Raw genomic sequence first — 18,707 nt, 5'->3', positions numbered from 1 at the left:
TATTGCACTTTTTCTATATTATTATTTTATGTAATAAGCATGCATTACCTTTGTAATTACAAAGTAAAAAAGAAAACGTTTAAAAAAATACTTATGTATACGAGATTTTAAACTGATCCAACTGATTTCACTATTTCTGGGCCACAATCAATTTCTTATTGTTTTACTTTTCAGTCACTCAAGTAATTCCATGTTCTAATGCTTTTCAGGCCAGATTGGGAGCATTCAGAGTGGTATGGCTGTAGACATGTTCTAATGTTTTTCAGTGAGGAGGTAAAACAGAAATGGGGACGGGCGCAGTGGCTTATGCCTGTAATCCCAACACTTTGGGAGGCCGAGGCGGGCAGATCAGGAGGTCAGGAGATTGAGACCATCCTGGCTAACACGGTGAAACTCCGTCTCTACTAAACACACAAAAAATTAGCCAGGCATGGTGGCGGGCACCTGTAGTCCCAGCTACTCGGGAGGCTGAGGCAGGAGAATGGCATGAACCCGGGAGGCCGAGCTTGCATTAAGCCGAGATCGCGCCACTGCAGGCCAGCCTGGGCGACAGAGTGAGACTCCGTCTCAAAAAAGAAAAATAAATAAAATAGAAATGAGGGAGGTCTATTAAGTTAAAGTAGTTCAGTATTTCAAGAAAGAGTACATTGCTGAGATAGTAGAAGGCAGCCAAAAATCTTTCAAAATAAGTAATAAAAATATTTATTTGGATTTAGCAATATTCAGTTAATTGTTGTAGTTTGTAATATTCAAACAACTGATGATAAATAATGTCAGAAATGAAAGTGTCCCCTTACTCATTCCCTATCTACAGAAATGACCAAAGTTAATATTTTCAGGTATTCTTCCAGATTTTTCTGTACACTGAATGTATGTATAAAGACACAGCTATTTTGCACAGAAATGGGATCATGTTATCTATATAATTCTGCCATTTGCCGTTTCCACTTCAACACATTATTCTATTTCATGTCAGTTATAGATTTAATTCTTTTTAACGTTGAATTATTACCTAACCCAGCACTGTTCAATGTAACTTTCTGTGATATTAGAAATGTTTATATCCCTCTTGTCCAATACAGTAGCCACTAGCTGTCTTGGCTAATGAGCCTTTGAAACACGGCTAGTGTGAGTAAGAAACTGAATTTTGAATTTTATTTAATTTCAATAAATTTAATTTTAAATAGCCACAAATAGCTATCATATTGGCCAGCACAGACTAACAATGTCTCAAAAAACGAACATTGAGGTTCTTCAATATTACGAACTGAATTATTCAGTATTACAAACATGGCTTTGGTAAGCATTACTGTACCCACATCTTTGTCTTTCATGCCAGCATTTTCGTAGGCTAGATACTTGTACGTAAAAATGCTGGTTGCTTAGGGGTTTGCTTTCACACTTTGTAAATGCTACTACACAAAACTGTAAAAGAGCTGTAGTCATTTCCACCCACTATGTGTGAAAGCTCTCATTTCCCCACATTCTCAACAATATTGTGTACCATCTACATTTTTAGTTTTTGAAATTTGATAACTGAAAACGAAGTATGTCATCTGTTTCCGTTACCAATTTATTGCCTCTCACCTCCCCACGCACTTTTCAATATACGCTCACTGCTAAAGGGATTCCCCAGAAGCGTTCCTGCGCCTGCGCACTCGCACTCGGAGCACAGGTTACAACTTCCAGAAACCCCTGGGCCGTGCCCTCCCAAGGCACTTGGGTTTCCGGCGTCTCCTGAGTTTCCGGCCCTGGACTACAATTCCCACAGGCCACCGGGCCGAATGAGCGTGGGCCCCTGAGGCGCTTTGCGCATCCTAGTCATTCTTGGGCTCCGCGTGTAAGCAAGTAGTTTCGGAAGGAGACGTCGAAGCAGGACGAGGCGCAGAGGGCGTTGCGAACTCCTACTCCAGTCGGCAGTGCAGGTGAGAATGGGAGAGGCACTGAGGTGAATGCGAGCCGCTGAAGAAGGTGACAGTGTGGCTGGGTATAAAGAATTGAGGGAGAGGGGTGTGTGGGGGACCAGCCTCAACACCACCCGTAGGGTACCCGATGTTCGGTGGCGACAAAGGCATGAGAAGAGACAAGAGTTCGTGAGGTGGGAACCAGGGAGCTAGAGCAAATCAGAGGCTGCAAAGGCGCCAAGCTCTGGTCTCCACACTATTTATTGAATACAGTCACTTAGATCTAAGAAGCAGGTGTTCAGGGCTGAAACGGTGAAAGGCGGGCGGTGTGTCATACACCTAATCTATAGCAATGACGGTTTAGGTAAATGGTCTTTGTGCTGAAGCAGCATAAACTTAACTACTGATTTATTCTTTAACTTACCGGAGAGCAGCTGTGGGGAGTGGGCTTAACTAGGAGCCGGCGTATCTGGCCACATTCCAGTGCTTCAAAGGAGTGCCTTTCTCCTTGAACACAGTGTTTACAGATAAGAGAGCAGGTCTTGCTCTGAGCATGGGAACATAATGGCAATTAGGAGGCTTTCCTCCTCAGAGACCTCTTGTGGCTTTCCACAACTTATTGTCCCATATTTTTATGGCCAGTTTATGCAGCCACCCCCAAGCCCTTTTCCCAACAGGGGTAGGCAAAACGAGGTCGGCCGTCTCCCTGGCTGCGTGTGATGGACCATCCATGGTAGTGACAGACATGGTGTAGGGGGTGTGTGCAATATTATGTGCGTGACAGAGCCAGGGATGTGCCCTACCATGCGAATGGTGACGTTGCATCTGCATGAGAGTGCACATGCCAGGGCTGGGATGTCTTGTGTGACACATGGAATGGGGTGTGTGTGTGTGCATCTGTGCACATGAAATGGCCAGGGTATGTCGTCATGACTGCATGTGTGCTCATGACAGAGCAGGTGTGTTTCTCTGTGACTCTGTGACAAACTGTGTGTATGTGCAAAAGAGAAGAAAGTGGTGTATGGCAGGACTGGGTTAAATCTGTGACTGTGACACAAGTGTGTGGGTTTGTGTGTAGAGTGACAGCTGGAGTGGGGTTTTATGATGGTGTAATGTGTCCTATGGTATGTGACAGGTCTCAGGTATGTCTCTGTGACTATGTGGTATGAGTGTGTGTGTGCGTGACCTATGCGTGTGACAAGTCAGGATATGTCTCTGTGACTGTGTGTGACAGGCATTGTGCATGTTTGTTGGGTGGTAGCTTGTATGGATATGACAGTATATGAAAAGTATGTGAAAGGTTAGCACCTGTGCATGTTACAGGGCCAGATGTGTCTGTGACGTTATGTAGAAGACTTTTGTATGTGCATGTTTTGTGTGTGTCTTTGGAAGTGACAGGGCCAAAATGTATTTACATGACTATGTGACAGTTCTTATGTACGTGTGAATCATGGTACACACAGTTTGACAAATATTATGTGTGAGGTCATCTTTAGACTAGGCAAGCCGGGGCTAGCTTTCTGTGTGTGTCTGTATGTGTGTAAGAAAGAGAATTCTGTATGTGTGTGTGTCTTTGAGCATCTGACTAGTCAGCATATGTGTCTCTGGGACTATGCTGACACACTTATGTGTGAGTACCTTTGCACATGACAATTCCCGAGTGAGTCTTTGTGACTGTACATAACATATTGCATGCATACAAGTGACAGGTCTGAAGTGGATTTGTGTGTTACAGACATGGAGTACATGTAGGTGTCTGTATGATTATCAGGGCAAAGATATGTCTCTGTGGTTTGTGACAGATATACGTTCGAAAGAGAGAGAGAGAGTGGATATGACAGGATCTGGGCATATGTCTATGACAGATTGAATGGTGATGAGACTATGACTGACATGTGAGGTGCTTTGTGACTTACTGAATATGTATCTTTTAGCATGTCAAAGTCAAAATATAGACTAATGTCTGAAATTAAAACAATTTATTTGGGTAGAAAGAATTGCATTGGGGTATACATGCAGACCAGGGGGTCTTTGGTATGTCCAAAGAACAAAGAAAAGGTTAGAGGTTTTATTTTTAAAAAGAGAAATGTGGATGGGCGCGGTGGCTCACGCCTGTAATCCCAGCACTTTGGGAGGCAGAGGCGAGCAAATCACTTGAGGTCAGGAGTTCGAGACCAGCCTGGCTATATGGTGAAACCCCATCTCTACTAAAAATACAAAAATTAGCCAGGCATGGTGGTGCATGCCTGTAGTCCCATCTACTTGGGAGGCTGAGGCACAAGAATTGCTTGAACCCAGGGGGCAGAGGTTGCAGTGAGCTGAGATTTCACCAACGTACTCCAGCCTGGGTGGCAGAGCAAGACTCCATCTGAAAAAAAAAAGAAAAAGAGAAATGTTATGTATTGCTCTTTGAGAAAGTTCACTGGCACTAGTAAAATTTGGGGGAGCTGGCAAGTTTTGATTGATAAGTGACAGCAGTGAGTAAAACTATTCTTAGAGTCACTGGAGGCTGTTTCAGCAGCTATTAGATAAAACAGGTTATAGGTTGCAGCGGACTCCTTCAGCAGCCAGGCTTGCAGGGAATTACATTCTTGCAGCAATGTTACATGCCCTGAGTGCTTTTTCCCTCTAGCTTTTCTACTCTGTTTTAGTTGGGTATAACAATAATGACCCAATTCCTGTGATCAACTTTCACAAGTATGAGTGCGGTTTGTATGACTTTGTCATGTATAACTGTGACACAAGACTGAGCAGTTATTACTGTATTATATCCGTGGATGGAACATTATATGGCTAATAAAAAATGGATATGACATAATATTAAATGATATTCAAAATTATGATTATTAATAACCAAGACGGCCAGGCACAGTGGCTCACACCTGTAATCCCAGCACTTTGGGAAGCTAAGGTGGGAGGATCACTGGAGCCCAGGAGTTTAAGACCACCCTTGGCAACACAGTGAGACCCCATCTCTACAGATTTTTAAAATAAATTTAAAATAATAATAATGACCAAGAAAAATGTAATTATATATGAATAACATCTACTAAGTATTTCATTGGCTATTTTGTGATGATTATATATTCAAAGTGATATTTTAGTTGAATATTCAATGAATAAGGGGAGAATATAACCACAGGTATTAAGTATCCAGTATACCACACAGTATTCTGTGTTTGCATATATTCCTCATCCCATCTTACCAGAATCAGGCTATTCATAGCAGATCTTGACGGTGAAATGTCCAGTTGCATTAATGAATGTCAAGAACTTAGAGGTGTTATCCAGTCAAATGATTTTCCATTCACAGTACAATGTATTTGCTCACACTTAATGACTGTAAGAAAAGTCTTCCCCCACAATTCTGTTATTTTTTTAAATTTGGAAATAGCTTTCTATTTCTGAAAGAATTAATGACAAACTGTGAGGCAGCCAAATATATATATATATGTGTGTGTGTGTGTGTGTATATATGTGTGTATATATATATCCAAATATATATATATCCATATAATATATATATATACTAAAAATATATATATTTATTTTTAGTCTTAAGCCCTAGTTCTGGTGCAAAGCTATTAAAACTCAGCTTGGAACTTACTATCTTTTGTATGCTAGTGAGATGACTCATGTTGAGGGGATAAGAGGGGCCTGGATAACTTCGGGTTGGAGTCTGGTCACCAGAAAAACCAACCATATGATCAAAGGATCAGAACTTTAAGCCTCACCCAACTCCAACTTGGGGAGGGGAGAAGGGCTGGAGATTGAGTTCGGTCACCGATGGCCAGTGCTATAATCAATCCTTTCTACATAATGAAACCTCCATAAAAACCTTGAATGATGGGGTTCAGCAAGCTTCTGAGTTGGTGAACACACCAGGCGTGGTGGCTCACACCTGTAATCCCAGCACTTTGGGAGGCCAAGGTGGGCAGATCACTTGAGGTCAGGAGTTCAAAAGCAGCCTGAGCAACATAAACACAGATTGCCTGAGTGATCTGTGTTTAAGTCTGGGGCTCATCCAGAACCTGATCTATCCCACCAGCCCACACTACAATCCAAATATCAACTTATTTTCTTATTAATCCTACAAAAACTTCTCTGTCTATAGCCAGCCTATCAGAGATACACAGATCAAGTGTCCAGCCCCAGATATGTTAGCTGTATCCCTGTGAAGGACTCATTTATCTTGGAATTCAGTTCCTTAAGGCTAATTTGCCTCTACCACTTCTATCTAACTTCATAGAAAAGTGTGACTTTTATTTTGTCCAGATTTTTCTTATTTTTACAACGGGGTAGAAGGTCTTTTGTGTCATTATACATCCTAAACTAAAGCAAAAGTCTTATATGGGGTTTATTTTTCATTTTTCATTCTGTTTTTTCTTGGTCTTTTTAAAAGGTTATTGTTAAGGGTTGAATTGTGTCCCCTCAAAATTCATGTGTTGAAGACCACTCCCCAGGACTTTATAATATAAGCTTATTTAGAAATAGGGTCATTGGAGCCAGGCACAGTGGCTCACACCTGTAATCCCAGCATTTTTTTTTTTTTTTTTTTTTTTTTTTTTTTTTTTTGAGACGAAGTCTCGCTCTGTCGCCCAGGCTGGAGTGCAGTGGCGTGATCTCGGCTCACTGCAAGCTCCACCTCCTGGGTTCACGCCATTCTCCTGCCTCAGCCTCCTGAGTAGCTGGGACCACAGGCACCTGCCACAACGCCTAACTAATTTTTTTTGTATTTTTACTAGAGACGGGGTTTCACCGTGTTAGCCAGGATGGTCTTGATCTCCTTACCTCTCCGCCCATCTCGGCCTCCCAAAGTGCTGGGATCACTCAAAGGAGTGAGCCACCGCGCCTGGCCATCCCTGACTATATTTTTGACCACCTGTCCTTAATCTATTTGTAGACAGCAATTGGTTAAGTTAAATTTTCCACAGACTTCTCTTTCAGCTGCCAGCAAATAGTCTAAGGCCAGTCTATTCTGATAGGTGGCATTTCTCATTTGGTTTCCTGCCGGACTAAAACAGTCAAAGCTCTACGAGTTTCATTAGTGATTATTTGTAAGACGGCCTGCAACCGTATGATCCAATTGAGCATGTGGATGGGGATTTGGTATCCCTGTGAGCCGTCTTGTGCCCATGTGGCAAGCCCATAGTACTGTATGACCCTCTCAGGGGGCCACTCATCATCTTTCCAATTTCATATAGCTGTGCTTCTCTTTTCCCGGGAGGCATAGACAGGGAAACCTAGGAGCTCACCTGTCTTTATGGGCAGTAGAAAAAAGGATGGCTTCATGGTGCCAATGACACAACTACCTGCCCATTGATCAGGTAACTGAGTGTAGGCTGTGTGCCCACATATCTAGTATAGTCCAGCGGGAGCCATCCAGTCTCGATGAGATTCTCGATGAGCCTTGGCAGTCTGTAATTTAGAAAATTTACTAAATGGATTATTTTCAGTATGGTTTAGACCCCACCAAGTGACTGTCCTTGTTGTGCTGTTGTACAACTTCTGTCCTAGACAACTGAGCTTTCCTACAGGGATGGTGAAGTCTTTTCCTTCTCTAGCTACACAGTATTGTCCAATAATTGAAGTTTTTAGGACCCAGAGGTTGCTAGTTTGGGCCTTCTGAACTGGAATTGTGTCAGGAACTGGATCAGTGGGCACCAACTCTCAGGCTTCCCAAGGTCATCAGTCTCCCATAGTAGTTCCCTCACATACATATCAGAAAGTAACATTGAGGAAATGAGCTACACTTTCTGCTAACTGCAGAAAGAAGTTCTTTGTCTTTTTTGGAAGCTCTGGTGCTGGCAGATTCAGCTCATCATAAAAAGTTTGAAACACTGGTTTGGGAGAGCGCCTGTGGACCTCCCCTTGAACTAAAATGGCAGCTTGGGGGTTAACCCTGACCCATCGATCTCCAGGGTTACACGTTCTCCTTTTTTCCAACGGGGGTCTAGGGGATTAGTGGGTCATGAGTTAGAGGCCAACGAAAATTGTGCCTATTGGCTATGTGTTATTTAGGCTGCTTAGAAAAAGGACAGAAAAGATCCGGTTCACCTTCAAAAAAAGGAAGCCAATCCCTCCTGTTCTACCGGTCACTGTAACCCACTAGAACTAATAATCACTAATCCCCTAGACCCCTCAGGAGTCTGAGGCAGGAGAATTGCTTGAACCCTGGGGGTGGAGGTTGCAGTGAGCTGAGACCATGCCATTATGTTCCAGCCTGGGCAACCAGAGCAAACTCCATCTCAAAGAAAAGGAAGACGGGAAAAATGAAAAGAAGGAAGGCTATGTCCAACTTGAAGTTAGAAAACAGAATAACAATAAACACAAAGAAAGTTGGATGAAGTCAGCAATAAGCACAAATTAAAGAAATAGAAAACACTGATACAATAGAGGCTAAATGCCAACAACTGCTTATTTGAAGTGATCCACTTCTGAGTTCATTAAAAATAGATTATTTTAAAAGATGAATAAAAAAGAAAACAGGCACAAATAATATTAAGAAAGAAAAAGACTACACAAGAATAGAAAATATTTTTTGAATTAGAATAAATCTGAAAAGAGATGAAATGGTCAATTTCCTAGAAGGCTGTAACTTAAAGAATTGACAAGAGGAGACAGAAACTTTTAATAATAGACAATTTGTCATTAATGATACAGCATCAGTAGTTTAGAATTTAAATTCTAATCATCACCAGGCTCAGATAATTGCATGCAGGAGTTGAATTAGGAAAGAGTTCAGACACATCGTATGTGTCACTTCAGATCCTCTCAGCCTCACCTGTGCCTGGGGCCTCTGGAAACTTGTTTCTCTTGACTCACTGCTACAGCAACATCCCTGCATGAACTCGGAACAACTCTTCATGGGCACAAGCAGCAACAGAGCCTGACCTCATGCCTGCAATGGACACCACTTGTCTGAAGCCCTAGGGCTTTCCTGTTGATGCTGATTCGTGAGAGGTTACAGAACCCATTGAACTATTCACACGCGACCTGGAAGTACAGTGGAGTTAATAGTCTGTGGGACAAACCTTTCATGAATAGGTAATAGGAGCCAGTGGATGAATTCACCTCCCTTCTTCTCCTCAGCTAGATGGTCTTAAAATACAAAATTAAACATCAATTACCCTTGATAGCAAGCAGTGGCCAGCTCAGTAAGACCTTCATACAAGTGTTCTCTCCTTCCCTACCACACTATACTTTTCCCTCCCTCCTGCCTCCCTGGAATTGTACCTGCTGATAAAATAATAGCACAGAAACTTCTTAGGGTCCTCCCTGTAGGGAATGTAAGCTAAGAGGAGTGTTTCCAGGAGAGACCTTCAAGATCCTTGTGATAGGATTTTAAGCTTGTTACTTATCCACGTTTGGCCCAAGTCTGATCTCACAGTGAGTTTGGTGAGTCCATGAACTCACCCTATGGTTGTTTTCCTCTACCCTTTAACATATATTTGGGATAGATATGCTCATCTTCTGGTAGAACCTATTATAGTGGCTTCCTAACTTGTGAACTAAGAGTCTTTATGGGCCAGGCGCGGTGACTCATGCCTGTAATCCCAGGACTTTGGGAGGCCAAGGCGGGTGGATCACGTGGCCAGGAGATTGAGACCATCCTGGCCAAAAAGGTGAAACCTCGTCTCTACTAAAAATACAAAAAATTAGTCAAGTGTGGTGGTGCGCACCTGTAATCCAAGCTACTTGGGAGGCTGAGGCAGGGGAATAGCTTGAACCCAGGAGGCAGAGATTGCAGTGAGCTGAGATCACGCCACTGCACTCCAGCCTGGCGACAGAGTGAGACTCCGTCTCAAAAAAAAAGAAAAAAAAAAAAAAAGAGTCCTTATGGTATAAAGGGCCAAATGGAAACCCTTCAAACTCAATACTGTGTTGTGGGAGGAATTACAGAGATTGCGTCATCATCAAAAAGTAAGAGGATGAAGGATTCTTTGTCCGTATCATATCCCCATTCATTTCACTTGGCCCCTGCAAAAAACCTGCATGACTGAAGGTAGTGGATGTGGTAGATTGAAAAAAAAAATCCACAAATTCTTCCCATTCCTGTGTGTATATTCTTTGCAACATGACTTTGCAGGTCTTCCCTTCAAAGGTGGAGTCAGTTTCTCCACTCCTTGAATCTGGGCATGTACGTTTGATTTTCTTGGAGACATTAGTAAATGTGACATGTATAGAGGTTTGAAAAATGCTCACTGAATGGAAATCGCTTTCTTGTTGCATTTTGAACCCAGCTCCCATGAGTTCAAGCAAGCCTGAACTAGACTGAGGGATGATGAGAAACATAAGGCCAAGTTATCCTCATACCCACCCGCCTGACAATAACCAACCAACCATTAGAAATTTGAGTGAGGCCTGACTATACTATCCAGCTGCAGCCAAACCAGCCCAGAGCAAAAGAAATGCTCATAAAGCCCCCAGAATTGTGAGAAATAATATTTGTAATTTCAAGCCTCTAAGTTTTGGGGTTACTGATTGTATTAGTTCTTTTTCACACCGCTGATAAAGACATACCCGAGACTGGGTAACTGATAAAGACAGGTTTAATGGACTCATAGTTCCACATGCCTGGGAAGGCCTCACAATCATGGCAGAAGAGCAAGAGAGAGCAAAGGGATGTCTTACATGGCGGCCAGCAAAGACAGAGTGATAGCCAAGCAAAAAGGGTTTCCCCTTATAAAACCATCAGCTCTCATGATACTTATTCACTATCATGAGAACAGCATGGGGGAATCCCCCACCCCATGATTCAGTTATCTCCCACCGGGTCCCTCCCACAACATGTGGGAATTATGGGAGCTACAATTCGAGACTTGAGTGGGGACACAGTCAAACCATATCACTGATTATGTGGCCAAAGCTAATTTATAGTGACTACTTTAAATGTAAACAAATAGCAGCTCCAATTTCAGCTGCTATGTCAGATGTGGCATCTTTACTGGAGTTGACCAACCTAGTTTTTGGTTCTTAGTATGTGCTTAGTGATCTGACAAATGTATTTTACTTGATCTCTGACATTTAGGAGAATCAAAAGCCATTCATGTGTGCATGGTAAGGACTGCAGCACTATCTTGCCCCAGGTTCCTGATAACCCTCCTAATCTCCATTATGTTGTAGTCCACAGAGGCCTTGGTCATCTTTACATTCTGAAGAACATAGCACTGGTTCATTCCACCAATAACATCATCTAATTGGACCTGGTGATCAGGAAGTGGCAATCACTGTAGAAACCATAGTAATGCAAATGAATGACAGAAAGAGGGAGATAAACCTCATGAAAGTTCACTAACTTACCACATCAATGAAGATTTTAGAAGTCCAATCATCTGGGACATGCCATAATATCTCCCTTAAGGTAAAGAATAAATTATTACAACTCACACTTCCTAAACTGATAAAGAGGCACATAATTTGGTAGGGCTCTTTGACATTTGAAAGTGATAGATATATGATAGATGATAGATAGATAGATAGATAGATAGATAGATAGATCGATCGATCGATAGATAGGGTGGGGCATGGTGGTTCACGCCTGGAATCCCAGTAGTTTGGGAGGTCAAGGCGGGTGGATCACTTGAGGTTAGGAGTTCGAGACCAGCCTGGCCAACATGGCGAAACCCCCTCTCTACTAAAAATACAAAAATTAGGTATGGTGGTACATGCCCTTAGTCCCAGCTACTCAGGAGGCTGAGGCAGGGGAATCGCTTGAAGTCAGGAAGTAGAGATTGTGGTGAGCTGAGATCACGCCATTGCACTCCAGCCTGGGTGACAAAGTGAAACTGTCTCAAAAATTAAATTAAATTAAATTAAATTAAATTAATAGATGGGTGTATATAGATGTGTGTATATGTATAATATATAGATTTATATGATTCATATATAAATCACACTTCAGAATAGTGTTCTTTTTTTCTCTTTTTTAAATAATTCTAGGTGTCTTTTATTTTTTATTTTTATTTTTTATTTTTATTTATTTTTTTTTTTTTGAGACAGAGTCTCGCTCTGTAGCCCGGGCTGGAGTGCAGTGGCCGGATCTCAGCTCACTGCAAGCTCCGCCTCCCAGGTTTACGCCATTCTCCTGCCTCAGCCTCCCGAGTAGCTGGGACTACAGGCGCCCGCCACCTCGCCCGGCTAGTTTTTTGTATTTTTTTAGTAGAGACGGGGTTTCACGGTGTTCGCCAGGATGGTCTCGATCTCCTGACCTCGTGATCCACCCGTCTCGGCCTCCCAAAGTGCTGGGATTACAGGCTTGAGCCACTGCGCCCGGCCTGTTCTAGCTGTCTTTTATAGCTGGTTTTTGGTTTTGTTTTCATTTTAGACAGGGTCTCGCTCTATTGCCCAGGCTGGAGTGCAGTGGCACGATCACAGCTCACTGCAACCTTGACCTCCCTGGCTCAAGTAGATCCTGCCACCTCAGCCTCCCAAGTAACTGGGACTACAGGCACATGCCACCGTGCCCAGCTAGTTTTTAAATTTTTTGTGGAGAAGGGGTCTCCCTGTGTTGCCCACACTGGTCTCAAACTGCTTTTTCTTTCTTTCTTTTTTTTTTTTTTTTTTAAATAGGTTCTCACTCTATTGCCCAGGCTGACCTCAAACTCTGGCTTCAAGCAATCCCCCCACTTTGGCCTCCCAAAGTACTGGAATTACAGGTGTGAGCCATCATGCCTGGCCTGGAATATTGTTCTGACTCATTTTTCAGATAAACTTGAAGGCTGCTGAGTTTCAAAGCAGGTGAGGGCTCTACAGCAGGTAAAGCCTGTGATGCAATCTCTCTGTCCCTGAGCCACATGAATCAGCAACTTCGATGGTGTCAGCTCTATCTGTGATGGTTGGAGCTGTTATGTGGAGTCTCTGGCAAGATACAAAAGCAAAATTACAGCCCGTAAGGTTCTGAAGTAAGTCCAATTATTATGCAGCATATAAGTGCTTTCAATTTGAAAACCAGCTGCTGTTTGGCCGGGCGCGGTGGCTCAAGCCTGTAATCCCAGCACTTTGGGAGGCCGAGACGGGCGGATCACGAGGTCAGGAGATCGAGTCGAGACCATCCTGGCTAACACGGTGAAACCCCGTCTCTACTAAAATACAAAAAAAAAAATTAGCCGGGCGAGGTGGCGGGCGCCTGTACTCCCAGCTACTCGGGAGGCTGAGGCAGGAGAATGGCATGAACCCGGGGGGCGGGGCTTGCAGTGAGCTGAGATCCGGCCACTGCACTCCAGCCTGGGCGACAGAGCCAGACTCCGTCTCAAAAAAAAAAAAAAAAAAGAAAAAAAAAAAAAAAAAAAGAAAACCAGCTGCTGAGTACTAATAGAGTCTGTGATTTTGACCATGGGACATCAAGTATCTATATGACTAAAACTACCTGTCACGAGTTGGGTATCTAACCCACTGAATCACAATGTCATTTTGGCACAGTAGTAATTCATTGTAAGAGATCTAGATGGCACAAAAGAGTTACACAGACAGCTCAGACTCTCATGTCATTGGCCTTGGTTGCAGCTATGTTGTTCCTTTAATTCACATTCATGACATCATATGAAGATTTTACTGTAGAAAATTAAGGAAGAAAAGGTCTGGCTCATAGATGGATCAGTATGACTGATATATTTTGGAAGCTGAACCTGAATTATCGTATTATAGGACCACTACTCAGAGGTGGGTCCTACAGGCAGTGGTGAAGGTAAATCCTGGTGTACAGAGCTGTGATCGGAGATCTTCACTTCATCTGTTTGTGTGTCTTAGAGATAGGTCTTTTTCTGTTACCCAGGCTGGAGTGCAGTGGTAGGATCATAGCTCACTGCAGCCTCAATCTCTTGGGTTCAAGTGATTTTTTCATTTCAGTCTCCCCAGTAGCTGGGACTACAGGTGTGCACCACTACACCAGCTAATTTGTTTTAAATGTTTTGTAAAGGTGGAGTCTCCCTATGTTGCCCAGATTGATTTTGAACTCCTGGGCTCGAGCTATCCTCCCGCCTCAGGCTCACAAAGTGCTGGGATTACAGGCTGAGCCACCACACCTGGCCCCTGCACTTAAATTGGAGTGAGATGTGGCCCAATGTGCAGATGTACATGGGCTCCTGGGAAATGGCCCATGGCTTTCTATTTGGTCAGAATCTTGTAAGGAATGAGACTGGAAGCTCAGGGGCAAGTAGGTCTAGGAAGAAGTATGTGGATAAATTCATGGGCGTACACACAAAAAGCATACATGTATGTGTCTCATCCTAATGCCTTCAAAAAATAATCCTTGGCTGGGCGCAGTGGCTCATGCCTGTAATCCCAGAACTTTGGGAGGCTGATGCAGGCAAATCACTTGAGGTCAGGAGTTCGAGACCAGCCTGGCCAACATGGTGAAACCCCATCTCTGCTAAAAATACAAAAATTAGCCGGGCATGGTGGTGTGCACCTGTAATCCCAGCTACTCAAGAGACTGAGACAAGAGAATCACTTGAACCCAGGAGGCGGAGGTTGCAGTGAGCCAAGATTGCACCACTGTGCTCCAGCCTGAGCAACAGAGTGAAACTGTGTCTTAAAAAGTAAATAAATAAAAACAATAATCCTCCACAAAGAAGGCTCTTAACAACAGTGATGATTCATCCCATGAAAGTAAGTTTGTCCATCTCCTCAGCCAGTCCCATGCTGGTTCAATGGTCTCATGAACAGAGCGGCCGTGGTGGCAAGGATGAAAGCTATGCCTGTATGTTAGTCCATACTGTACAAGAAGTATAGCGCCAGCATCTGCTTCTGGTGAGGCCTCAGGAAGCTTACAATCATGGTGGAAGACAAAGGGGGAAGAGGTGTGTCACATGGCAAAAGACAGAGCAAGAGAGAGACGGTGGAGGTTCCAGACTCTTTAACAACCAGATCTTGCATAAACTCATTACTGCGGGAGGGCACCACGCAGAGGCTCCCACTCACCGAAGCTAATCAAGTTACCGCCACTACTGAGTACCCAATCTAATAGAGTGCAGTGGCACAATCTCTGCTCACTACAACCTCTGCCTTCCGGGTCCAAGCGATTCTCCTGCCTCTGCCTCCCAGGTAGCTGGAATTATAGGCGCCCACCACCATATCCGGCTAATTTTTGTATTTTTAGTAGAGACAGCGTTTCGCCATGTTGGCCAGGCTGGTCTTGAACTCCTGACCTCAGCTGATCTGCCCACCTTGGCCTTCCAAAGTGCTGGGATTACAGGCATGAGCCACTGCACCCAGCCAGTGAGCTAATTTTTCAACACTTTCACACCTTTAAATTTGTTTACAATAAAATTTAGAAAAACCGCCTTTATTTTCATGATGTCACATTTCTCAACTATTCCATGTTATCCTTTTTTTTTTTTTTCCCTCAAGCTCCTGGGCTCAAGTAATACTCCTGCCTCAGCCTCCCAAGTGCTGGGATTACAGGCATGAGCCATGGCACCCAGCCACATGTCATTTATATTTCAAAGTTAATCTGTGAAACATTGCTTACATCAAGTTGATTCAAAATATTCACCTCTCACCTTTTATTTAGAGCCTCGTTTGCTGTAAATAAAATAAAAATAAAAAGGATATTTAATAATTCTTTATGAACTTTTTTTTTTTGAGACGGAGTCTTGCTCAGTCGCCCAGGCTGGAGTGCGATGGCGTGATCTCGGTTCACTGCAAGCTCTGCCTCCCGGGTTCACGCCATTCTCCTGCCTCAGCCTCCTATGTAGCTGGGACTACAGGCGCCCGCCACTATGCCCGGCTAATTTTTTTGTATTTTTAATAGAGACGGGGTTTCACCGTGTTAGCCAGGATGGTCTCGATCTCCTGACCTCGTGATCCGCCCGTCTCGGCCTCCCAAAGTGCTGGGATTACAGGCGTGAGCCACCGCGCCCGGCCTTGTTTGCTTGTTTGTTTTTGAGCTGGAGTTTCACTCTTGTTGCCCAGGCTGGAGTGCAGTGGCACGATCTCGGCTCATTGCAACCTCCGCCTCCTGAGTTCAAGCAATTCTCCTGTCTCAGCCTCCCAAGTAGGTAGGATTACAGGCATGCGCCACCGTACCCAGCTAATTTTGTATTTTTAGCAGAGACGAGGTTTCTCCATGTTGGTCAGGCTGGTCGCGAACTCCCGACCTCAGGTGATCCACCTGCCCTGGCCTCCCAAAGTGCTAGGATTACATGCGTGAGCCACTGTGCCCGGCCAAGACTCCATCTCTGTAAGAAATAAAAGATCAGGTCAGGCCCAGTGGCTCATGTCTGTAATCCCAGCACTTTGGGAGGCTGAGGTGGGTGGATCACTTGAGGTCGGGAGTTTGAGACCAGCCTGGCCAACATGGTGAAACCCTGTCTCTGCTAAATATACAAAAACTAGTGGAGTGTGGTGGCATGCACCTGTAGTCCCAGCTACTCGGGAGACTGAGGCACGAGAATTGCTTGAACTTGGGAGGCAGAGGTTGCAGTGAACCAAGATCACTGCACTCCAGCTGGGCAACAGAGCGAGACTCTGTCCAAAAAAAAGAAAGAAAGATAAAGACAGAAAGAGAAGGAAAGAAAGAGAGAGAGAGAGAGAAAGACAAAGAAAGACAGAAAGAAAGAAAGAAAGAAAGAAAGAAAGAAAGAAAGAAAGAAAGAAAGAAAGAAAAGAAAAGAAAGAAAGAAAAAGAGGGAAAAGAAGGAAAGAAAAAGAGGAAGGAAGGAAGGAGGGAGGGAGGGAGGGAGGGAAGGAAGGAAGGAAGGAAGGAAGGAAGGAAGGAAGGAAAAAATAAATTAGCAAAATTAGTCAGGCATAGGGGCACACAACTGTGGTCCCAGCTACTCAAGAGGCTGAGGAGGGAGGATCACTTGAGCCCAGCAGGTTGAAGCTGCAGTAACCCATGATTATGCCAGTGCACTCCAGCCTGGGTAACAGAGCAAGACCCTGTCTCAAAAAAACACACAACTATATAACAACATCAGTAGCAAGACAAGCATTTTTACTCCCATTAATTATATTCAATTATGTACTGGGGGTTCTAGCCTATACAATAAAGCAAGAAAAAGAAAAAAAGGCATAAAGATTGGAAAGGAAAAAATAAAACGGATTTTATTTTGCAGATGCCATGATTCTACTGTCACCATGTGCAGTTGTTCATGTTGGGCACTGCACAAGAGCACTACACCTAAGGAGGTGCTTTTCATTTCACAGACATCTTTAGTATTTTGAAAACAACTTTTTGAAAATTATTTTGTGTTGTGTATTCTATTGCCGGCTGCAAAAGTGATTTACAATTTATTGCAACTATGTTCCAGCAGATGGCAGTAAAGTGTCTTGTTCCAAAAGGGTTGGTAGCTACCATTCTACTTCCATATACTAAGGAGACATTGGTTTTGAAATGGAAAAACCTGTTGATTTTATGTCATTTAAAATAGCCTGTGCTTCTAAACAATGAGCTGCTCTTCCACCTGATATGCAGAACATTTTTTTAAAGTCCCTAATGGTGCCAGCACATTGTCTGTATTTAGTATTTCATATTGCAGTTCATATTTTCATCTAATTCTTTACTCTACCAGACTGGAATTGTTGAATTCTATGTTTAAATCTACAAGTCTTGACCAGGCATGGTGGCTCACACCTGTAATCCCAGAACTTTGGGAGGCCGAGGCAGGTGGATCACCTGAGGTCAGGAGTTCAAAACCAGCCTGACCAACATGGTGAAACCCTGTCGCTATTAAAAATACAAAACATTACCCCAGTGAATTAGCCGGGTGTGGTGGCAGTCGCCTGTAATCCCAGCTACAGAGGCTGAGGCAGGAGAATCGCTTGAACCCGGGAGGTGAAGGTTGCAGTGAGCTGAGATCGCGCCATTGCACTCCAGCCTAGGCAACAAGAGCGAAGCTCTGTCTTAAATAAATAAATAAATAAATAAATAAATAAATAAATAAATCTACAAGTCCTTTCACTTGGCACAAATCACTGTATAATAACTAATATCCAGCCAGGCGCGGTGACTCACGCCTGTAATCCCAGCACTTTGGGAGGCTGAGGCGGACAGATCACGAGGTCAGGAGCTCGAGACCAGCCTGCCAACATGGCGAAACCACGTCTCTACTAAAAATACAAAAATTAGCTGGGTGTGGTGACAGGCGCCTGTAATCCCAGCTACTCGGGAGGCTGAGGCAGGAGAATCACTTGAACCCGGGAGACAGAGGTTGCAGTGAGCAAGACCATGCCATTGCACTCCAGCCTGGGTGACAGGGCGAGACTCTGACTCAAAGCAAGAACAACAATAACACAACAAACTAATATCCAGTTACCATTAATCATCCACAAAGAATGTGTGTGGGTTGAAATTAAAGAGTATTATGCAAGTCTGTTAATTATATTATTATAGTAGTTGTTTATTATTGCTTTAGAAATTTCATGAGTATAAAAATAAACTCATGAAAATTTAATGATTTGTTACCTACACAGTATTGAAAGATGCTAAAATTCTAAGATAAAATATTAACCTTATTTGATGTCTATCAAGGACGAAAAATAATCAGGACCAGAAAATGGAAAGCTATTATGAAACCAAGTGGATCATTGAATGAATTTTTGAGAAAAACAAAGTTGCAAAGGGAAAAAATTTCCACAGCTGCTGTTTTGGCAGAATGTAGCACAGATCCGTTACTGATTGAGCAGAATAGACCATGAATTTACTCCTTCCACTTTTGTGTAAGCCAAGAAAAGAAAATTCAAGAAATAACTGGAAGACAGGAAAAATGGAGAATAAATGAACCCTTTAATTACATGTTCTTTTCATCAATCCAGGTACCCAGCCACCTAATTTAAATATTAAACTCTTTAAATGTGAAT

At 43.3% G+C, this 18,707-nt stretch overlaps 1 protein-coding gene across 4 annotated transcripts in view; it reads left to right on the top strand.

Moving 5' to 3' along the window:
* The first annotated feature begins 1,738 nt into the window (after positions 1-1,738).
* LYPD5 (LY6/PLAUR domain containing 5) overlaps positions 1,739-18,707 on the top strand; it is a 28,395-nt gene continuing 11,426 nt past the window's right edge. The window contains exons 1-2 of one of the 4 annotated variants that reach the window (XM_077983182.1): positions 1,739-1,925; positions 11,031-11,268. The gene's annotated coding sequence lies outside the window, so the exon portion shown is untranslated. Of the gene's footprint in view, positions 1,926-11,030; positions 11,269-12,476; positions 12,809-18,707 lie in introns of all 4 variants that reach the window. The other 3 variants (XM_077983184.1, XM_077983183.1, XM_077983181.1) reach the window with 3 other exon arrangements.

Source organism: Macaca mulatta, chromosome 19 (genome assembly GCF_049350105.2).
Source record: "Macaca mulatta isolate MMU2019108-1 chromosome 19, T2T-MMU8v2.0, whole genome shotgun sequence".
In the NCBI taxonomy this organism is placed as follows: domain Eukaryota; kingdom Metazoa; phylum Chordata; class Mammalia; order Primates; family Cercopithecidae; genus Macaca; species Macaca mulatta.
Note: the sequence above shows the minus strand (reverse complement) of the source record. Positions and strands in the feature narration are given on the sequence as shown.